Source organism: Myotis yumanensis, unplaced genomic scaffold, assembly GCF_028538775.1.
Source record: "Myotis yumanensis isolate MYYU_CA2020_CCGP unplaced genomic scaffold, mMyoYum1.0.hap1 SCAF_11, whole genome shotgun sequence".
Lineage (NCBI taxonomy): Eukaryota > Metazoa > Chordata > Mammalia > Chiroptera > Vespertilionidae > Myotis > Myotis yumanensis.
In genome coordinates, this window is record NW_027223762.1 from 32,871,669 (window position 1) to 32,895,884 (window position 24,216).

General features: G+C 40.4%; 1 long non-coding RNA gene across 4 annotated transcripts in view; it reads left to right on the plus strand.

The window, feature by feature from the left end:
• LOC139019428 (uncharacterized) overlaps positions 1 to 24,216 on the plus strand; it is a 546,272-nt gene that overhangs the window by 518,054 nt on the left and 4,002 nt on the right. For 3 of the 4 annotated variants that reach the window (XR_011473106.1, XR_011473108.1, XR_011473109.1), the window contains exons 5-6: positions 2,713 to 2,870; positions 10,507 to 10,670. This is a non-coding gene — a long non-coding RNA (uncharacterized lncRNA). The remainder of the gene's footprint in view (positions 1 to 2,712; positions 2,871 to 10,506; positions 10,671 to 24,216) is intronic. The other variant, XR_011473107.1, reaches the window with a different exon arrangement.

A 24,216-nucleotide genomic window follows, 5' to 3' on the forward strand; every position in this document is an offset into this window, starting at 1 on the left:
AGTCAAATAATAAAAGAAACCATGGTCTCTCTTGGCTCTAATATACTTCTCTTAATTTCTGAAATTTAGTAACATCCATAGGGACTCAGTAGGGACAAGAAGGGAAGTTAAACTTATCCTAATTTTATTGGAGGAGATAAGATGGTTTGCTTACCTGAATTTATACAGTTATAATGGGTGGGAAAACAGATTGAAATTAGGTTTCATAGCATCTGATTCTTCAAAAAGGTGTATATGCTCTTAGGTTTTGGCCAGAACAAAGCAAAACCTCTTGTATGGTGGATCAAACTTGTATGAACTCTTTTCATTGTGTCAGGAACTACTCTAGATACTTGATGTGCATCATCCTGTTTCATAGAAAGAATAAGTCAATAATTTCAATATTATTATTAAAATAATATTATTGAAATCTTATAATTTCAATGTTATTTATAAATAAGTAAACTGTTCCTTAGAGAGGAGAGGGGGCTAATTAGTGCTCTCCCAGCCAGTGAACAGCAGTGAACAGCGAGGCCAGGATTCCAATAGGTGGACTGCCCACTGTGAAGTCTACAGTGGTACTATGTATTCATGTTGGGACAGAAATCATTGCACTAATATTGTTGTACAAATTTTAAGATCCATCATTCATAAATGGCTCCTTCACAGAGTTCTTGTCATTTGAAGTATTTTAGGTATTAAAGGGAACAATTTTATCATGGCTGAAAAGGGACATTAATATTTATCTTTTTTGGTCCAAATTTCAGTTCTTATGTTAAATACCAAAAATATAAAGGAGAGAAGGAGAAGAAAGAAAGGAGAGGAGGGAGGGAGGGGGAGGGAGGGAGGGAGAGAGAGAGAGAGAGAGAGAGAGAGGAGAGAGAGAGAGAGAGAGAGAGAGAGAGAGAGAGAGAGAACTCTTAGGGTAAAATCTGTGGCCATTATAAATGTTTTTTAAAAACTGTTTCTAGATATCAAAAGACATGGCATTTCCTAACAATGGTGTAAGATATATGCAATGTATGTATATTTAAGGGAAATGAATCAGAATTGACTGCAGCATGTAGCCATCAATGCCAAACACTAATCTATGCAATCTTTGATCTTCATCAAAGATGATGTGATTAGACAAATTATTAAAGATAAAATTATTAAAATGAATGGGCTGGCCATTTTGAAAGCCATTCATTCCACATGGGCCCATGCCATGTGCATATATAAATTGGTTTTTCTAGGTGCAAAATGCACTTGTAAGATTTGTTGTGAATTTGAACTATTTTACCCTAAGTTCCATACATGTCTTTCTGTTTAGCCTCTAAAATGTTAACAGAGTAAAGTCATCTGGAGTAGAAATTCCCAGGCATAGACCAGTCACTCTAGCCATTGGATAGGTAGTCAGTATGTGTGCAGGTAGGCATTTACCACTCCTAGTCATGGTATCAGCTTAGCAGGAGAAACCAGGCCTCTTCTAGGATGCAAAACACTCTGAGAGTCCCAGGATTCGGCATGTGCTACTACATACCAATTGCTGACTTCTCTGTGAAGTTAATGAGAAATGACAAGTTGCTTTTTTTTGCCTCAGTGTATAGAAACCACTAAGCACACTTTCTATTATCAGGAGATTAACTTCTGACATATTTCAACATACAAGTAGACATACACAAGCTTGATATGAAGCAGGGATTTAAGACATATCCTATGTGTACAGCAATGCACACATACTCACTCAGGGTGAAATAAACAGAATTGAAGTTTTACAACATTTGTCTAGGTCCATACATTCTATTAAAGTGAACAAATTGAAGTAGAAGCTTTCAGAACAACATCTACTTCTCAGAAACATGAGAGACTTGTTAGTAATATGGTATAGGATGAAAAATGCGGTCACAGTATTAATAAGATACTAGAGTAAGAGACAGTGGCTACAACCATCCTCCACCACCCACTGCCTGCACCCAGCTTCCCCCCATACCCCACAGTGATCTTCATTAGCTTTGTCCTGACAATTTGACCTTACTGAGCTGAACTATGCCCAGTTCCGACAACCACATAAAACCCACTAACAAATAGGGAACTAGTGGGGTCTTTTCAGATTTAGGATCATGTTCAAGCTTATGAATCAGATTTTTCTATGTGTGGACATGACAACTATGGAAAACTGTAATTTAGGACATATTCTCTTTATCCTTTTATGTAGAATTCTGCTTTAATGTGATGCAAATGACAGTAGGAAATACATTCAGTGAATGTTAAAGCCTTCCCATTAGAAATTCTGTGTGCATGCTACATTCTAATTCATGTACAGTCAAAACCCTGATAAAATCACACTGCTGATTTGACTGCTGCACTTATCGTATTAATGAGGATACTTTATGCCTTTTGAAAATTGGGATATGGTCCATTATGTGATTGTAAATGATGTGATTGTATCACATAAATTTGTTATTCAATCCCACCCCTCCCTCCAGTCAGCTCCATATATAAGAGGATTCATTGGTGAGCCAGAACTGAGGCTGGAAAACTGAACTGCAAATTAGATTCTTCTCATTTTTGCCTTTATTGCCATTTATAAAAAAGAATATAATAAGCATGTGAATACATATATGACTATCTATATTAATTTCTTCTTCTTCTTCTTCTTCTTCTTCTTCTTCTTTTTCTTCTTCTTCTTCTTCTTCTTCTTCTTCTTCTTCTTCTTCTTCTTCTTCTTCTTCATTTCCCTCAAAACCACAGGTCACCAAGGAAGTCAAAATGAAAGAAAGTAGAAGATGGGCCTGAGGCTCTGGAGCATGTTGTGTTTGCCCCTACAGCTACCACAGCACCCTTTGCTTCTTGGCCAATCCCGAATTGGCTATTGCACAGAAATCGTCCCTTCTCTACTCTTGCACCAGGTGAGAGGTTTGAGAACTGTTGTTGGCTAAGGTTTCCTGATTTTGAGTTACATTTGCATTCCTAAAAATACCTGTTCCTCGTTCTATTTATTTTTCTCTCTTGCCTGCCTAATTAGTCATCATTTGCTCCCAGAAGTGCCCAGTGGGAGTGATCTTTAAACACAGCTGCAGGAGTCCTTTGGCTTCTTTCTGCCCTTGAGCCTTCTGTTTCTGAATCCGTGGCATAGATGTCTACCTTGGCCAAGGTCAAGAGCTACTTTTTCTCATCCTGTTCATCACTGGAAACACAAACATCTCATCTGGCATCAAGATCTTCAAAGTCCCCACAGAACAAGTTAGATCACCTCCAACAGAAGTGGTTTCAGGACTCTCCAATTAAAACAAAGGAGGGGACCACTGCCCATTTGGCTGAGTAGCTCTCATAGCCCCGGAGGGCTACACACTTAATTGCCTCTTTAATGATGGCCCCTAGTCTTACCGGTGATTATCAGAGAGAAGCCTGCAGACAGAGGTGCTTTCTGTCCACTCAAGTCACAGAAATTGTCAACTGCTGCCTGTACTTCTGTGTTTCTTAAAGATTATCTTTGGCTTGAGATTCCTTAGTACATGTAGGCTGGATTATTTTTTTTCCTTTATTCCTTCAAAATACTATCTTTTGTTGCTGGTTACTTAGAGGAAGTGACAATGTCCTTCGCAATGGAACACACTCTGGAGCAAAGTCCTTAGAGTTTGGAAATACAAATGCCCATGTTCTTGATACCCACCTGACAATCTCACATTTTGGACTCTTGTTCTTGCTCACCTTGGACCCTGGCCTTCAGGCTTTGTCAAGCTCTGTGTTTTCTCAGAGCTCAGCTGTTGTGGATGAAATTGTTGTTATTGTTGTTCAGGTCTTTCTCATTCCTGCTTTAACATCAAAAATATATAGTACATGTGTTCACTCACTTTACCCCATCCCGAAAGGCAGAGAGGTGCCACTCAGAATGATTTTGCGTAGGAGAATACAAAGATTATTGTAAATTCTATTTTTAAATGGTTCATGGGAAAAGGTAAGTTGCTTGACTAAGATATACCAAAAGATCAGAGGGTCTTTCATGATGGAGGTATGTTTTTCTGTTGTTGGTTTTAGTTTTAGCTTATTTCAGATTCAAGGCCAATAAGAACTTTATACAGTCTTTGGACAAAGCTTGCTACACCCTAATCTCTGCAAATCCACTTGGTTCTCTTCACTTCTCCCCTTACTAATCAATTCTACAGAGCAGTACCCTACTCAGTACTGCTATACACACTGCATTTGTATGTTTCTATTACTGAATGGCTTTTTCTATATTTTTGCTTTATCTTGCATTCAGTTACTCACAGCTTGGTCTGTAGAATAGGATACCATCACTGCCTACATTTAGACAACAGCACCTGTCATTTTGCTTCATATATTTCACTTCCACCTCTTTCAGGAGGAAACTCATTTGAGAAATCTTGGCTCTGCCTATGGGGAGGGATCATTTACCTTCTTTCATTCTAGCTAAAATTTGTCTCCTCACTCCCTTTGTTAATAAAAACAACAACACTTATTTATGTCTTCTCAAGTCCTGTTAGTTAACTCAATTGCCTAGTTGTTGTAGTTTTAAGAAAGACCAAGTCATTTTCTTACTTTCAATCATTGTTGGTCTATTTTATGGGTTCCACAGTGCCACAGTCACAAGTCTGCTTAGTTTCTTTAGAATATCTTTCTGTTTCACTCTGATATGCCGCATCATAGATGCAGTGCATTTCCCTCCCATGCATAGGAAAGACGGCTACTCAGTCCCCCTGTGAAAGAACAGAGAGGAAGACATTAGGCCTGGCAATATTTCTGTGGTTGGTTTTAGTCTTTGGACTCTATATCTGTGATGGAAGCAGCCTAGCATACTTAACTCTTGATGAATTTGCCCTGATTTTTCTTCCCTCTTGTCTTTTCTAGTGTGTCGTTTCTTAGAGTAAATTTTCTTACCTAAGATGGAGCTCTCCTTTTCTCTCTTGACAATGCTGAGTAAATCAGGGTGTGGAATATTACCCATGCAACCGGCTCTCTGAGAGGCATTGCTGGCTGAAACCATGCTGTTTCTATGCCATTCTGTACCCAACGGTGGATAATAACAGAATTGATTTTACCTGAGGAAAGACAAAGGGACCTCAGGGCTGCTTTCTGCATTATTTGGTTCTCAGGTTATTCTGCTCTTGAATGCTAAGATCTCTCACTGAAATATTGGGTCATATTTAGCTTCCTTTATGGCATTGGGCTATTGCTGTTCTGTGCCCCTGTGTGTGTGTTGCCCAATTATAACATGGGTAACTTTGTGTTTTCAAGTCCTCATGAGTACTTTCTTCTTTTTCTAAACTTTTTTATTAAGAAAGTAGATTTTGCCCTAGCCAGTTTTGCTCAGTGGATAGGCATCAGCCTGGGGGCAGAAGGGTCCTGGGTTTGATTACGGTCAAGGGCATGCACCTCGGTTACAGGCTCCTCCCCGCCCTAAGCCCTGGTCAGGGCACATGCAGGAGGCAACCAATGAATTGATGTTTCTCTCTGTCTTTCCCTCTCTCTTCCACTCTCTGAAAATCAATAGAAAAATATCCTCAGCTGAGGATTAGAAAAAAAGAAAGAAAGAAAAGAAAGTAGATGTTAATCTGGGGACTAAAACTTGGCTTTCTGATCCTCTGACAGGTGAGTTTAAAGAAGACTATTCTTTAATATATTGTAATATGACCACAAATAAGTCAACCTAAATAAATTATGAGGGCAATACTAATAATAGACATTATAAATCGAGTACTTAGTACATGTCATGCATGTTCTAGTTGCCTTTTGCTCATTAATTAACTAAATCCTTACAACAACCCCATTAGGTTTTATCCTTATTTTACAGCTGTAGAAACTGAGGCATAGGGAGAGGTTATGTTACTTGTTGTAGCCATAGTTGCTAAGTGTCAGATACAAGATTCAAACCAGGTGACATTGGCTCCTTAGCCTTCACTTTTATTGTTGAAAGTATTACAGATGTTCCCTCTATCCTCCCCCCGCCCCTCCACTTACCCTCTTACCTTCTCCCTTCTCCCCAGGCCTTCCCCAACTATTGTCTGTCCATGGGCTATGCATATATATGTATAAGTTCATTGGTGAATTCCTGCTCCCCACCTCCCTACCCTCTGAAATACATCAGTCTGTTACATGCTTCAATGTCTCTGGGTCTCTTTTGTTCATCAGTTTATTTTGTTCATTAGATTCCATATATAAGTGAGATCATGTAATACTTGTCTTTCTCTGACTGGCCTGTTTTACTTAGTATAATATTCTCCACATCCCTCCATGCTGTCTCAAAGGGTAAGAGATCCTTCATTTTTACAGCTGCATAGTATTCCATTGTGTAAATGTGCCACAGTTTTTTTAATCCATTCATTTACTCATGGGCATTTGGGCTCTCTCTAAATCTTAGCAATTGTAAATAACACTTGCTAAACACTTCCTATATTTTTTCTCATTTCATTCAATAGTTGCATACTGTCAAGACCTTAATATCACAGAACAGGAATACCATGCCACACACATGCACACCACCATCCCCCACACACACACACACATTCCAGACTGAATACTAGTAAGTGGAGAGGACAAGCTGCTAGTTCATTAGGCAATATTCCACTCCAGTAAATATCAAACCTCCAAGAAAGTTAAATACTGCACTTTCTACCTCATTGAGGGAAAAATCTATGACCTCTCGCGTAGCGAACATCATGTTAGCAAGATCTTTTATAATAATTTAAGGAAATTTTTATGATACAATATGAAATTGAAATTATTTCATTCTTAATACCTTAATTGTGATTCTTTCAACTACATTACCCCTAAATGTTACAACAACCTAACAAGTTATCTAGAATAATGTAGATAATTCAGGGAAGTTAAAAACACACATTGATTATTGCCTTTAAAAAACTTGGGTATATTTGTTATATGATTCCTTGCATTATTACTTTTAATTTACATCCCTGCCTCATTCTTTACTTTCTGTTGATGATGCTCATTGATGCTTTTATGAAAGTAAGAAGGTACACATTTACTGAGGGTGTCTTGGGAATGTGCAGAGAAAGAATCAACCAGAAATCTCAGTTTTTGACTGTGCCTAGAATGTGCACTGCCAGATGTGTCCCAGGGCTAATCTTCATCACCAGGCCTAAGTGTTTGCAAAGGAAGATAGTGAATGCTCACACCAACTCTCTGCGACTGCTAACTTTGGGTCAGCTTCTTTAGTTCCCTGGCCCCGAACTGCCACAAATGTGCTTGAGCATCCTACTTACATACAAAGAATGTATTGGAACTCCTGAAATTTCCAAATTTCAAGGAATAGTGGACTTTATGTTTTATATATTACCCGTTACTTGCTGAAGATAGCTTGTTGCTTATTCATACAGAATTAAGAATGGCGAATGGACTATTCTGTTGATCTTGCACAAGTATTATTCATTGGATTGTGAATAAGCATCAAATTGGTAGTCAGGAATTACAAATTAATACCAGTTAGCATAAATATAATAAAACTTTTGGGGTCCTCCAAAGAATTCTTTACATCTAGCTCTTGCACCAACCAAGTCTTCAGCGTTGGATCAATACATCAAATCAAGAATAAGTGGAACCCCAAAGTCACACCATCCTATCAAAATAATTATCTTTAATTAATATAATTATTGATCATGTAGTAGAAGTCACTGTCTAGATGATATAAGGTTTTTAGAATTTCGTGGGCATGCTTTACAACTTAATTATGTTTCCCTAGGAGATTATAACATAAGTCAATTTATTTTTCCCATGTGTTTCATCAATCACTATGTGAATAGAAGGAATATCAGAATCCCATCTCTATGTCAATCCCACACAATTTAGACCAGTCATTTCAGTGGTATGAGCTGATTGGAAGACACGGTCCCTCGCACCTGAGGGCGGTATGCGTTCTGTTGGTTTTGTAATAAGCGTGAGGAGGCTAACAGCCAAAGCCTGTGATCACTGTGTTTCAGCGTTCGTAGCAAACCAAATGTAGGCGTGTGTACAATTCCCTCTTAGATGTGTAAGGAGCTGTGTTCTTCTTTGGGCCCTGGTTTTCTTATCCAAGAGAGCAGGTGGCATCTAGGCTTCCTTCCTCTTGTAAAGCTCCATGTTCTAGTGTTGCTTGTGATTCAGCTCTTATGACTCACAGGGAATCTTGTTCAAATGCAGATTCTGATTCAGTAGCTCTAGGTGGGGCCTGGGCTCCTGTATCTAACAAGCTCCCAGCCGGTGCCGGTGCTCCTGGTCTGCAACCACACATTTTAGCAAGGATGCAAATGATGCACAGAGACAAATGGGGGAAGATGAGCTCTTCGCCTTTCCGTGGTGACGTTTCCATTTGCTTCCCTCCTGGGGCTACAATTCCTGACTTTCTTCTGCAGACCTATGCGCGGCACCACGCAGAAAGGGGGCTTTGGGGAGACCGAGAGCGTCCTTATAGATGCCTCCTCCAAGGAAGAAACCACGGAGCTTATCAGGAAAGCGGTGTGCCTCTAATGTCAGCCATCCCCAGCCTGCTGAAATATGAAATAAATGAAGTGGAGTTTAATTTTAGGGTCTACAAATTTGTAATGCGTTCGTCATTCCTGTTGCCATTTTACATGGCAGGCTGAGGCTGACAGACATGTTTTGTGAGAAGAGCGGCACTTGAGCTCTGGTTTAATGAAGTACTCGCATCCTCTCACGTCCCTCCTCTAATCTCCACCAGCAGGGATGAGAAAGAGATGCCACTCCTGGTAGAGGTTTTCACTACTGGCAATGTGCATCTCTTTGGCTTTCCTGGAGGCAGGCTCTGGGGAATTTTCTCAGCTGGACCTCAGACTGGCATCCAGCAGAGGGCGCACTGCCCCAATGCCCTGACCCCAGAGCACTTTCTCCTCTCTGGAGCTGACTTCTTTTCCCCGCGGGGCTGGATAGGGCTATGGGGGAAGGGGGGCGGGGGGGGGGGGGGGGTTAGAAGTGGGCTTTCGGGACGAGATGTATGTTGTATTTTAAGGGAGAAAAATCAAATCAAATCATTTCAAATATGAATCAGTGGCTTTTAAAACGAAAGGTCTATTTGGCTACTGTCAACAGACAGCTTTTCATAGTTCTCAGCTGTTTACAAGACGATGTTCCCTTTCTTAAAGCTTCTCTAAGCCTTGCACTGTCCAGCATTTGAATCTTTCACTTTAATGGGCACTAAGTAAGAATTACATAAAGAATTTTAGTAATTCTCACTGGACAGATAATGAAGCAAGGAGAAGTCTTTAGAACTGTTACTCTTTCTGCCTCTTACAGACAAGTGCTTCCACAGATCCCAAGGAAAGAGGCCACGTTTATACATATACATAAATAATGATGTGTGGTTTAGCAATTTTTCTCAGTAACAAACGACCTCCTTAACCAGCTGAAATAGTGAAATTAAAACGCACCTTTTTGTGGCCCACTTGCACCTGAACTCTGCTCTCTGTTCCTTCAACTTTGCTCAGGAAATGAATTCCCTGTACCTTCACAAGGGCTCGAATGTGTTGATTTCAACTTTTCCAAATTTTCTGTGCCTCCGTAAATCACAGGGGCATGACCCAGCCCAGTCATTCATTACAAAATTCTTCTCTTTTCTTTCTATGTTTTTTAACAGCTTCTGTTTTTCCTCATTCTTGATGGATTCTACCACAAACTTCAGCTAGAGTGAGTGCAGACGACCATAACCTAACTCTCACATAGAGGGTATTTTATTAAGTCCAGCAGTTAAAAATGTACAAAGTTCCTTGTAATAATCCATTCATTCTGTTCTCCCCTGATTCTTGGAGTAAGCCTGCACAATTATTCAAATCCCAGCTTTTAGCTATAGCGTACACCTCGCCATGGGGCTGTGCCTCTGTAATCTTGCTTTGGTCTTGCATGTCAAATGGAATTAACTCCCCTAAGAAATGTGTGCGAAGACAACCCAAAGTGTCTAATCCTGCTGCTGTCTTAAATTTCTGAAACTCTGAGCTGTCATCTTTTTCTATTGCTTTGTTGAAGTTCTCACTTATGCTTCAGTCCATCCAAAGCTGAAGTTTAGGAAAATTTGCATTTTTATATATTTTTTTCAGTTATGCTCTCCCTTGGCCCTTTCACATGTTCTCTTTGTAGAAGGATTTTTTTTCCCCTTCAGATTCCAAGACCATTTTATACACAGTGGAATTTCAACGAGAGGTGGACTCACTTTTTTTTTTTCATTCTGAGAGTACACAAGTTGAGACATACACAACACTAGTTGAAGATTCGCAAGCCAAATTTAGACAGATGGAGGTGAGGGTGTGTGTGTGTGTGTGTGTGTGTGTGTGTGTGTGTGAATGTTTCTCTGAGTATTGTATGAGAGGGGAGAAGAAATAATGATGTCATTATTACTATACCTTAACCACTCAACCTAGCTAATCACAAAAAACTAATTTTGTCTCAATTGAATCTCAAACTGCATCATCTCCCTCATGAATAAAAATGCTTGATGAAATGAGCTTGGTTAGTCTACTTGTATGTTGTATTAAGAGTAAATTAGTTTGATGAGTAATTTCATACGCTTTCTTCCTTCTGTAGGGGGCATACCATTTAAAAATGCTGAGATTCGCCTCTTCCTTCTCCAGCAAATCCTGAACTCCGTTTATCACCTCCTGCGATTCCTAGACACGAGGAAGTTGGAAGAATACTCAGTATCTGGAACACAAAGCAAGCACTTGATATTTGTTGAATTCCTTTCCTGAGTAAGATCAGCTTATTCTATCTTTCTTAGTGACTTACCCTTTCTCCTCAATTTACAAATTATATCATTCTGTCTGGAAATGAAAGCTGCCCAGGTTTTAGTAAACTTCCCTCACAGCCTGTGTTTTCAGCCTGATAATTATACGTGGTGCCTGTTTTTAAATCACCAGCTATTCAGCATTGTGGGTTTTTTGAGGTGTCTTGACTAAGTGAGATGCGGAAGGATAAAATTGTAACTTAGTGTGGTGGGTATTTAATAAGTGGTAAACCGCCGCGTTTTCCATGCGAAAGTTAATTAAGGCCACTCGCTGACCGGGCTTGTGCAGAAAACATGTTCATGGTTTAGCCATGGAAACAGTCACAACAACGCTCAGCTAAAAATAATGGCCTTAAGAGACATTTTCTCTGCTCATTCCTGCATGTTTATTGTTTTTTTCTAATAAAGGGATTGTCACATTTCTGAGGAAATACCCAGTCACACCAGCTTCTTTCCAGACTTGGAAGTTTTCCTTATGCCTGGCCAGTGGGAATTAAAATGGGGAGTGATGGGAGGGGACAGCCCTAGGACCAAATTGCATTTTTAATGCTTCGTGCAAGAATGTCTCTTATAGCATTATGCTAAGTGAAACAAGCCAGTCAATGAAGGAAAAATACCACATGATCTCACTCATTCATGGATAATAAAGACCATTACAAACTTTTGAACAATAATAGATACAGAGGCAGAGCTGCCTCAAACTGATTGTCAAACTGCAGTGGAAAGGCCAGAGAGAGTTGGGGGGCAGGAGGGAGGGGAGTAAGAGATCAACCGAAGGACTTGTATGCATGCATATAAGCATAACTAATGGACATAAGACACTGGGGGGTAAGGGAGGGTAGGGGTTTGTCAAGGGTGGGGGGGAAAAAAGGACACTTATGTAATACCCTTTGTAATACTTTAAGCGAAAAAAAAAAAAGAAAAAAAAAAAAAAAGAATGTCTCTTATAAAGTAATCATCCATTGTGTTCTCTCAAATCTCTTTGCCTAGTTAATAATGGCCTTTAATATGTGGATGCAACTAGTTTGGGCACAAGATTAAGTTAACTCTCTAGTATCAAATAGTTTATTTTATCAAAATAGGGTTTGAGTTTGTTGGAGAGCTTGCCTTTGTTGACAGACAATATAATCTGAGTTATGTTTCCGTGTGCTCATTGTTTCTTCAGGATGAGAGTACTGGAATAAGATGATATATTTTATTATACAGTATATTACTTTGACTAATAGGATTGAAAGTGCACATTAAATATAAATGTCCTTTCCGCATCTGGATGGTGAAGGCAGGTTGTCCTATCCAATATATTAATGCTATTCTAGGATCCAGTGATATCTAGTGTAGCTGAAATAGGTGAGAGCAATGTATCAGGCAGATGGGATAAAGGTATAACCAACAAAAAATGGTATCAAGGAGGCCAAAGGGATGCTGGGGCTTTGTTAAGCTATTGATTTCATGTTGTTTTTTTAATGGAACAGTAAGAATTCTGTTCGAAATCACTCCGGTAATGGTCACACTGTAATCTTGGTCCATAAGTTCTTCCATTTAATTTTAAACTATCTTACTGGTATTGGAGTGTATTAAAGCCAGGTACTACAAGAATTCATCTCCTACCTTCCCATCCATCCTTATTCAGTGAGAATCTCTAGGCACAGCTCCAGCAGAATTTTTTGCTCAAATGAAGAGTTCATCCATGGGAGGACTTGGTAGAAGAAAAATGGCACAATGGGACATATATTCTTCCCATCTTCCAAGATCTATACCTCCTGTCTTGCATATGCCATCCTATAACCAAATAGAGATCATATTACAGTATGAGAAACATAAAAATGCAGGTCTAAATGTAAAACTTCTCCCCGTGTATCCTGGCCACATCTGCATCAGTGTATTCAGGACAAAACTGCCCTGAAGTTGCCATCCCCACAAATTCTCACCTCAGCTCTTTTAACCTAAGATGAGATGACAAACATCAATTTCTGCCAGTCATAGTTGGGTTTTCAGGCTCCATTTTTCTCATTGGCTACTTCAAATGAATACCAGTCTTTGCTGGTGTGTTCCTCCTCCTTCCCACTCTCTTTTCATTTTTGTTATTTGTTCTAATTTAATTGGAAATGCCCAGCCTCTGACTGCAATCAGGTGAGGAAGCTCGGGAGACTTCCAGCAAGAGCAAGTCTCCTGAAAAGGGTCTTTTGGACACAACAGAATGAGCCTTTATTTATTATCTCAGGGATAACAAAACCGGGAGAGAGCAAGATGCTGCAGTGGCCGTCCTTTCAAGAGACAGCTAACTTGGTGAAACACCCCTGTCCCCAGGGGACCAACAGACCGCCCCTTGGCTCAAAGTCTTCCTGCTCTCCCTGGCTGCTGGCTCTACAGGCAACAAAAGCAAGGCTAACATAACAAGCAGAGAAAGTGTCAATAGGAACCCTCTCCAGGAGCCTAGCTTTTGGAAGTGCACTGGATTTGGAGTTTATACAAAGGCTTTGGGAAGTTTTCACTGACCATGGCCACATACCTACCACTGTAACTTCCTTCTGTGAGATGGAATGGGTGGCTTATTTCTTTCACGATTCCTTAGGGCAGTGGTTGGCAAACCATGGCTCGGCAAACCGCGGCTCATGAGCCACATGTGTCTCTTTGGCCCCTTGAGTGTGGCTCTTCCACAAAATACCACGTGCGGTTGAGCACGTACAGTGCGACTGAAACTTCGTGGCCCATGCGCAGAAGTTGGTATTTTGTGGAAGAGCCACACTCAAGGGGCCAAAGAGTCGCATGTGGCTCGAGAGCCTCGGTTTGCCGACCACGGCCTTAGGGAATGGCCTCAGTTTCCCCGTGCACCAAATGAAGATGGTTGGAAATGAATGAACATTGGACTTTGCAAAGAGCCATCCGGGTTTAAATGCTAGCTTATGAGCTGAGGACATTACTCTCTCTCTAGCCCTCAGTTTCTTCATTGATAAAAAGGAAAACAATATTTCCCTTCCTGATTGTGGTGATCAAAGGAAGTACAGAGATGTATTGTTGAGAAAAATATCAAAACGTTTATGTCAATGTAATGTTTGGTGTGTAGAGCCAATGATACCACAGATGCCAATGTGCATGAAAAACAGGAAGGATATAGAAATAGAAGACATTGTTATCATTTTCAAAATATTAGGTCATTTATCTCCACGACAGGAAGGGGGGAGGGGTGATCCTTACTTCCAAATTCCAGCCTGGACCTACCACATCCAGAGGTTGTTCTGCGAAGAGGAGAAGGTTCACGTCCGCCCCTCTACACCTCAGAAATGTGGCAAAACAACTCGGTGAGAGACGCTGGAAGGCAGCACCCCCAGGGTCCTTCATGTCAGAGTTATTACAGATAAGCAATTATCTTGCATAGTTCATCTTCATGTATTATGAGTTTCTGGGGAAGGTGGAGAAAAAATTAAAAGTTCGTGATAGTCTGTGGTTTGGTTATTACAAGAGAGAAGTAGATGAAATGGGAAATGGACAGCTCTAACCTAACGGGCTAACAGACCATAGCCAGTGTCCAGCTATGTGATGTTTCCAGGATGTGGAGACATTAGATTTCTATGGTGATTAGCCAGGTGGATTTTTGGTCAATGCAGGTGCTTCCTCCTGCCGCATGTCTGCCTAGGACCTAGGACCGGTGTGTCTAAAGACATGATGAGTCTTTTTAGGAAGCAGAGGTAAAGCATAGGAAGAATGAAAGGGATCATCAACTCTGTGGCCCAGGCATGTCTGTGCTCTTTATCACTAGCATTTAACCCAGGGATTGGCTTTGTTGAATGTTGCCTGGTTGAAAATAGTTGTGGAAGACGGTGACCTTGCCATTTTTTAAAAAGGTAATACTCCATTCCCTTAAACCAATTCAGAACCCCTCACAGTGCCCTATACAGAGTGAACACCCACACTTTGTGGTAGCAAAACAAACTTGCCAGATATTTGACACTTGCCCTTAAAGTGGAAGGCCCTGGAAGTGCTGACATCTAGGGGATGGGCAGCAGACAATGGGGCGTGTGTGTGGCAGCCTGTGGAGTAACCCGATCCATTGAACATTTTTCCTCTTTGAGGGGAGGTGTGGCAGTGCTCTGAGGTCCAGACAACAGTCTGCATTGCCTGGCATCCGGGAATTTCCCAGGTGCTTCTGTAGCACACATCACACACCTATTTACGTGGGGGCCTGGGGAGTAAAGAGGCAGCTAGTAGAAGCTACCTAAGCTCTATGAGCTTCTGGGTCCTCATCTGTGAAATGGGCTAGAACTTTTTGAGTCTCAGAACTGTGAGAAATTAATGAGATAATGTAGAAGAAGCCTTATCCCGGGTGTCTGGCTCAGAGGAGGCACAGGACAGAAAGGAGCAATACTTATTAGGAGGAAGCATATAACTCGTGTCTTTGGAAAGAGGCCTATCCCTCTCCCTGCCTCCTCCTCCAAGCCTTTGAGGCATTTCTGTAGTAATTGGCTGCTAGGGCTCGGCATCTATCTGTAGAGAAATACATTTTTGTAAAAGGGCTCTGAGGTGGTGGTGTGAGGCGTTTATTAGTGATCTAAGGCAACATACGTTGCCTCTGGTGTTTATTGACGGTTTCTAGCTGGAGGCTCAGAACTGCACAGGCACTAGCGGGTGAGTTACTGTTGGTTGCTACTCTCTGGACCAGCAGGGACTGGCGAGCTCTTGGAGGACAGAGTGCCTTGCATCAATCAACACTGACCCCTCTGGCTGAATATGTACAGACATAAAGAGGCTCCCAAATTAGCCTCTGTTCTCCTTAGCTGGATGAATGAAGATGAAATGTAATCCCTGGAGTGGGAGAAAATGTGTGTGTGGAGGCCTGAGCCATACTCTAGAAATTCAGGCCCATCCCCTCCTGTGCGCAAAACAAATCTGAAATACTTGTATTTTCTTCGGGCCTATTAAAGTATGTATGTTTAATAAATTGATATAATAGGAGATGAGGGAGGGAATGGAAGATGTGGGAAGAGAAGAGAATGAGCAGGAGGAATAATACCCAGAACTACTTGTTTGATGAATGAATTGAAATGCATCAGGGTGGCTTGGGACTAACTCCATCATTTTTCCAAAGTGTGTAATGATGAAATGGACTAATGCTTTGGGCAGAGATGTGTAAGGTGTGGTAATAGCCAACTGATCAATTTTTTTAAAAAAATATATTTTATTGGTTTTTACAGAGAAGAGGGGAGAAGGATAGAGAGTTAGAAACATTGATGAGAGAGAAACATCGATTAGCCGCCTCCTGCACACCTTCTACTGGGGATGTGACCGCAACCAAGATACATGCCTTTGACCGGAATCGAACCTGGGACCCTTCAGTCCACAGGCTGATGCTCTATCCACTGAGCCAAACTGGTTAGGGCATTTATTTATTTATTTATTTATTTTATTTCAGAGAGGAAGAGAAAGGGAGAAAGAGAGAAACATCAATGATGAGAAAGAATCATTGATTGGCTGCCTCCTGCATGTCCCTCACCGGGGATCAAACCCATAACCCAGGCATGTGCCCTTGACTGGAATCAAACCAGGACCCTTCAGTCCACAGGCGTACACTCTATCCACTGAGCAAAACCGGCTAGGGCGAATTTTTAATACTACCTAGAAAAATATCATGTGATTTAAAAAATGTCCTTTGACTATTAATTTACCTAAGAATGCCAGAGATCTGGCTAACCCACAAAGAAGTCAGAAATCATGTAAAAGTTGCCCTTCCAGGATATGGTGAGGGTGCCTTACAAATAATGCTCTTGTTTTTTAAAATTTTTAATGTATATCCAGGGATTCTTCTCCCTCCTCCCTAGTTGTAATTTCTCATTTGATCCAAAAAGGGAGGAAAGAGAAGGACTCTCCAGGTGAAAGCACCGGTATACCTCCTCACATTTCCTAGGTTTTCTATAGGGTCCCATGGCTTTCGTTTCAATGCTCCTTTGAGAGCCGTTAGTATTAAAAATGCTGGTGAGGTCCCTAACTGGTATGGCTCAGTGGATAGAGCATCGGCCTGCGGACTGAAGGGTCCTGGGTTCGATTCCTGTCAAGGGCATGTACCTTGGTTGCGGGCACATCCCCAGTAGGAGATGTGCAGGAGGCAGCTGATCGTTGTTTCTCTCTCATCGATGTTTCTAACTCTCTATCCCTCTCCCTTCCTCTCTGTAAAAAAATCAATAAAATATATTTTAAAAAAAATGCTGGTGAGGAAATAGTAAGCCCATGAACTCCTCACTCTGTGTGAAGACATCGTCTTTGCTTGCTTTCTACAAGGCTTAAGACCTGTGCATTGAATACTGTTCCAGGTGGGTATGTGACAGATCCCCACCCAGGTGTGTGGAGTCTTCCCAGAGCCAACTAAGCCAGAAAGTATGAATAACTCAATGCAAACCGAACCCTTTTTCTGCAAATCCACCCCTGTTCCTGCCGAAGCCAGTCCAGAAGCTTGGTTTGCATCTGTTCATGCACAAATAGGTCACCACCACACACACACACACACACACACACACACACACACACACACACACTTGAACGATGAAGAGCTATGAGAAGTATTCCTTTTTCAGAGTGAACAGAACCTCTCAGGATTATCTTCCTTCAAGGGAAAGATTGTGAACCTTAGAGGCTTGTGGTGGCCTAGATACACTTGAGGATTCCCTTCTTCTTAATATTAACAATTAGCGTTTACGTGGCACTTAGTAAGTGCCAGATGCTATTGTACACACTTCACATATATTGATGCCTTTTAGATCCCTATGAAATAGGTCCTATCACAATCCCTGTTTACAATGAGAAATTAAAGGCAAAAAAAGTCAAGCGACTTGTCCCAGGTGTCTCCAAGTGGTAGAGCTGGGGTCCGAATCTGCACTCCTCACCATGCTTACTCTGCCCTGGGCTCACACTGGGGAGCCTGGAAGGGAAAGGTGGACTCTTTGCCAATAAATTGTGTCACTTTCATTCTGGGGAGAGGGCTTCTAAAGCAGTCCAGATATGGAGAACTTACTTAGAATGTCTCCTTCTTCTGGGGGCTCTAGGTTCTCCCTCTCAAACAAACTCTAGAATCACTCTCCATATTTAAAGAGTTTTCCTAATAATGATTCACCTCTAGAACAGCCCTTAACAACATAGATTCAGGAGGTGGCCTCAGGGGTTCACACCTCTGAGACCAGTAGCTCCAAGGTCCCACTGTCTATTGGAGTGGTTCTTGCTCTTAGCAGCGAACAACACAGAAAAATGTCAACCTGAAGGGGTGTGCCATGTTGCTACATTAACTTTGCAAAATTGTGAGCATTCAGGAATGCCTCCACTTGCTTCTGTTTGCAAATTTACTTAGGAAGGACCTTTGACATTTATGTTACACAAAGATACAATCTAGTTTCTCCTCTTGTGTCTCTTCCCCCTCACTCCCACCTCCCGCCTCCCCCTCCTCCCACCACCAATACCACCATGCATTTTGAAAGTCCTTTAAAGTTTTCAAAGTGCTTTCATATACATACTCCATTCTTTATGTTAGGTCAGGGCAACATTTTATTGCATTTGGCCAAAGGCCATTTTGAAACTTTAAGAGAAAAAGGGAGATACAACATGATCTTTGAAAAAAAAAAGGGGGGAGGGGATTAAAACAGAAAAACAAACAAACATTAAAGTTAGAAAGGATTTATGAGTCTGTGTAGATATATATATATATATATATATATATATATATATATATATCTGACTTGACTGACAATATACTCCACATGTTTTTCAAAACAGTTGTTTAGACAAAAAACAACTACAGGATATAAATAAATTATTTAAAAAAGCATTTATGCATCTTTGATTTTAAACAGCAAATATATACTCATCACAGAAAAATTAAAGGATTTGAAAAGTAGAAAATTAAAAATATAAACACTTATAATCTCATTATGCAGAAAAAAACGCTATGATTATATTTGGAGTATAATCCTCTAGTGTTATGTTATACATGCACACACATACAATGGAGTTGGAAATTTCTTCATGTGCTGCTCAGATATGCAGAAAATAAATGTTGCCTTCTAATTTCTAAAAGCACTGATCTGGCCCATGGAATTCCACTTCACTGAATGAAAAAATACAACAACTTATAATCCATTAACAATATTTCAGTCACCTCAGGTGTGTAAATCTCCTTTCATTTTAACATTCATTCTATTCAAAACATGATGGTTTATAGAGTCTTCTTTCAAAAAACAAGTCTCTTTAGGAAAATGCTCAGTCTTTCAGATCGTTCTCCAACCTCTACTTTTTTCTTCCTCAAAATGATGTCTATGTTTTCAAAGACAGGATTGGAGCTAACACAGACTTCAACTTATAATGAATTATAAAAAAGGCAAAATTATAAAAAGTCATTCTTCTGAGATGACCAATGTCAGAAAACCTCCCACCCTCCAGACCAGTGGTTCTCAACCTTCCTAATGCCGCAACCCTTTAATACAGTTCCTCATGTTGTGGTGACCCCCAATTTCATTGTTTCAAATTGAACATAATTAAAGCATAGTGATTAATTACAAAACAATATGTAATTATATATGTGTTTTCTGATGGTCTTAGGTGACCCCTGTGAAAGGGCCATTCAACCCCCAAAGGCGTCTCAACCCACAGGTTGAGAACCGCTGCTCTAGACCAACAAGGCCTGGGCCAGTGCACATGATGTGCCAAGAGAGGCTGACACCTCAGAGCAGATATTTGTGCCCCGCCTTCTCCACCCTAAGGGACATCCCTGCTGAGGGACTTGCTCTGTCTCCTTGGAAGCAGAGGAAATGGGGTGCTTGAGGGTTTGTCCTGTCTCTGACCCTGCAGGTCTCCGTAGCAAGATCTCTCTGCTGCCTGGCCGCTCTTTGCCCCACTGGTGCCAATAGCAAGTTCAACTTGGGACCTGCTCTCCTATTGTTTGCTCAGTTCTCTCACTAAAACCCCAGATGCCGCTGACTCATGTCAGCTTTTGCTGATGGTTTTGAGTATCTGCCATAGAGTGTCACCAGCCCCTGTCCTAGAAAGTCCTCCCAGAGTGTCTGCTGAGGAGGCTCATTGATCCCCGCGCTCAGCCCCCTCTGCTCAACTCAGCCCCCCTGAATCTTCTCTTGGACATAAAGGTATTTCTGGGTCATGCCCCTGCCACAGAAAAATGAGAAATGAGAATGATAGAATATACATTCTCCATCTTCCTCTTCCTTCCTAAGTGGCACCATTGGGTTCCTTTTATGTGGTCATCCCCCATGATGCCTCTAATTGAGATCATTTCAATTTCTGCTTGAATTAATGGGATTAATTTAACATAAATTAATTCAATTTTTATTGAATGGATGGCAGGTCAAAGGAAAAAAGGAAGAGGTGTCAAGAAACTTTGGTAAAAGTGTCAATATGTATTTTGTATCTTGTCTGAAATTCACGCTTTTCCTTCATAAAGGAGGTAAGCCTCTGAGGAAGAGCTGGACCACTTGAGTCCACTATGAATCTCAAGGGACTCATTTGATTCAGTGATATTGGCTTCTGCTAACTTCATGGCTGTCATCTAGGACAATTTTTGGTGAAAACCAGCAAACAGTAAGATATAGAGAACCAACTTGCATAGTTGATTGAAAGTTTGCATATCCAAATCCTCACTTATTTAATTTTTTTTTTAAAAAATAGCACTCTTTACAATTGTTAGGGAGTTTGAACATTAGGCTTTTGAAACTTGTGCAAAGTGAAACAGCAGAATCTTCAATATTGAGAAGATGTGAGGCTTTCTTCCAGTTAATTAAAGAAGCAAGAATTATGGGACTTTATAGCCCTTTAATTGTGTCATTAAGGTTAGAGATGGCTAGCAAGGGGTGGGGGAGAGACTGCAGTGGGCCACCCTGTAGATGGAGCCTGACCTTTTAGGGCTTTGCCTACGCTCAGACTGACTTCACTGCATTTTTGAAAGATTGTAACTAAATTGACATACTCATTAAAGAGATATTTAATAATTTAGTTGGAATGACATCACTACATATTTTCCTAATGGATTTTTATTTGATTTTATTTTTCTTGTTAGAAGTGCCAAACACAGACAGGTTGCCTCTGCGTATTAAAAGGTAAAAGAGACAGTTTTCCTTCTGTGTGGTCAGCAGCATGGTCAGCCATGCTTCTGGACGCATCAGCTGTCAGGTGGTGGTGGGGGGGAATTCTAACACCTTTGCAATACTAACTCTAGCTGGTATTTCTAGACATTGATTTAGTCCTACGTACCAAGGCCTTTATTTTCTCTCATTTAATCCCCACACCAAACTATGAGGTAGGGCTATCTACCTGTTTTGCAAATGATGGAAACTGAGCCTCAGTGATATTAACTAACCTGTGGAAGGTCTTATGGCTAATGAACGTGATTTCACCCAGGTGCCAGGCGTTTATGACCAAAAAACCATCCTGGTGGGCTACCTCCCTTCCCTGCCCTACCCTACCCAAGCTGTTAGGAAGGCCACATGCAACCATGTATGTAAACATACAAGAGCTATTGTTAACTAGGCAAAGTCTTTTCAAGGTATCCCCCCTCTCTATTTAGTTTCACGTTTTGTTTCTTTGCACTGTCGGTAAAAAAAAATATGTAAAGGAAGACAATGGTAGATAATAATTATAAAATGTGTTGGTGATGATGAAAGAATTTAAAAAGAAAGAAGAGGCATCAGCCTATTTACATCATTCTTTGATTTTCCTTTGGTTTTTGTCAGAAGAACTATGCAACTATTTATAGTATGTGTATTAGAATTTGTGGTTGGGAGGGAATTTTTTTTATAAATTTCTACCTCTGGTATCTCAGTTAATAAAGATATGTGGCAGACTTCCCATCAGTGTGTCCCTTGAAAGAAATGTTGTCTGGGAGGTTACATGTTCTCCTCCTCCAATTGGCTTCATCTAAAAGGACACACATGCATGAGAAGCAAGTTCTTTTCAGGAACTATTGGAATAAGATTTGCTAACAGAAAACTGACTGAATCTCCCTCCAGGGTCGGGCGGGGGGCGGGGGAGCAGTTGGAGTGGAGAGAAAAAAAGAGAAGGGAAGGTAAATATCATAAGAGACTTTTACGTGTCCTAGGCATGATTTAGTTCCCACGAATATGAGAGATTTAAAGAATAGAAAGTGGACATAAAACAAACACTTTGGGGGATATGCATTTACTTAACAAATTTTATTGAATACGTTTCAGCTATCTTCAAAAATGCCCTCTACTAAGTCAGAAAACTTTTAAATGACCACATAAACTCTTGAACCCTGGCCCCTAGGACACCGTATCTCTTCTAATCAATCACCTACAAGGATTTGTTTTGAGTTTAGTTTCTACAGACTCGGCTGACCCCTTGTCCTGCCACACCCTCGCTGTGGCAGACCAGACCCCATCCAGTTTGGTCCTGTTTTTACATTTTAGACTTCCTTCACTTGCTTTTTAATTTCTCTCTTTCAGAATGAAAGGCACTTTCAACAAGTGGACACACTGTTTCAATCATTAGGTTCTGCTTTTCTCCTTGGCAGCATTAATTGCTATGTTGTACTTCCTTGTTATTTCACCACTTTTCTTGAGATGTGGGAGGGTATGCACAGCATACTTTGAGAAAGAGTTTTGAGGTCTCTACAAATTCTTTTTGCCTTTTCCATTAGTAGTAGAGTATATATCTGCTCATCCATATAATTTTTTTTTTTTGCAGGGATACACTGATATTTATTTATTTTTTATAGTGGGTATAAACATAAAACAAATTTTGGGAAACTTCACTCACATTATTACCTCCCTTCTTTCTTTACTATCTCAAATTCCATTCTTTGTTGTCCCTCAGTACCATTTAGATGCCCTGTTTTGGGGTTCCCATGATGTATTTTTCAGTTGTAGAAATTATTTTAAAGTAACATAATCAGATTGTGTTGCTTTAAAATACATTGCTCTTCTCTAAAAGACACCTTGGGAGCAAGAACTGTCTACCTCAAAAGTTATATGCTCAGAATTTAGCACCAGAGTAAGTGGCAGGAGCTGGGCAACAGCAGACAGAAACTAACCTGTTCAGTGGAATTACTGCCTTAAATTAAGGGTCGGATCTTTGGGCTAAAGAAAATGATTACTAAAAAAGAATAAGAGCGTAAAGTGGGTTGATTTGGAGAATGTAGAAGGCTTAAAAACAAGTTCTGCTAAGAGTAATTTAGCATTCCTGCCTATTTATCTGAAGGAAGTGAAGAGAATACCAGTCTCTCCAAGGTTGACCACAAAGGCACAACCAAGTGCCTCCCACATTAGAGTGTTCAGCAGACGAAGAAAGAAGCAGAGGCCTGCATTTGCTGATGTCCTATTAATATAGTCCATAGCTAAAGGCCAAGTGGGGTATGAAATCTTCTATGAGCAATCAGAGTCAATGCATTTGAACATACATGAATGAGAACCCACTCTGTGTTGGAGCTGCAGATATAAGGACAACTGGACATTGTCTCATAATAGTTCTATTTCTTCAACTGAATTACCTATTCTAGTCTCTACAGCTATCTCTATATCAGACACTCATAACACCACTCAAGGAGATCTCTAATATTTTCTTGTGGAAAACTTCAAATGGCTTATTTTCCTATAGGTATGCCATTCTTCTTTGCCCACTGTGAAGTAGGGTCCTAATAGACAATGTTAAGTGGTAGTTTACTATATATATTGTATTTTTAATTTTTTATTTTAAAATATTTATTGTGCTTAGAATGTTTTTTTCCACTGAAATACATACATGAACAAGATAGAAAATATTTCATTTTCGTACAGCTTACATTTCCTTGGAGGAAGATAATAAACTCCAACAGTCAGCACTTATTTTACAGTAATGCTGTGAAACAAATAACTCTAAAGCTCTAAACTGAAGGACCAAACCTTCATTGTCTCTACAGCAGTTCTATGGGTCAACTGGAAGGTGACTGATCTTAGCATGGTTTAGCTTATCTTGGATCTCCTGAGTAGGTCTAGATGGAACAGCTCTTGATCTGGACATCTATGAACTGAAAGATACATTATCTGCCCCCACACATCTAATATACAATGTTGGAATAGGGACAGAATAAACAAATTAAACAGTTGCACTAAACAAGCAAGCAAACAAACAAACAAATAAAAACATGAGAAAAACATAGAAGTCACTGGTCTATAGCAATTTTGAAATTCTCTTGAGTGAATTTTTCCAGATTTCCCAACAAAAAGGTTGATATACAGGTTCAGCACCTGAAGGTTGACCATCAATTTTCTCTTTGCTCTGCTCTTGGAACTCCTTTTTTCATTTTTGGCTTTTGTGATGAATACTGAAGAATACTAGTATGCTCTTCTTGGTAGCTGAGCAGATTTCTCAGCCTGCTTCCTGCCTATAAAATTTTGAGGGCCTTTATATATCTCAAACAGACATAGCCTTTTTAAATCTAGGCTGGTGGCAAGTTTTCCAATGCAACGCTCTCAAAAACTTTGTGGATTTTCTATGTATTTTCCAGCCAACTACATGTGCCAGATGTCTTC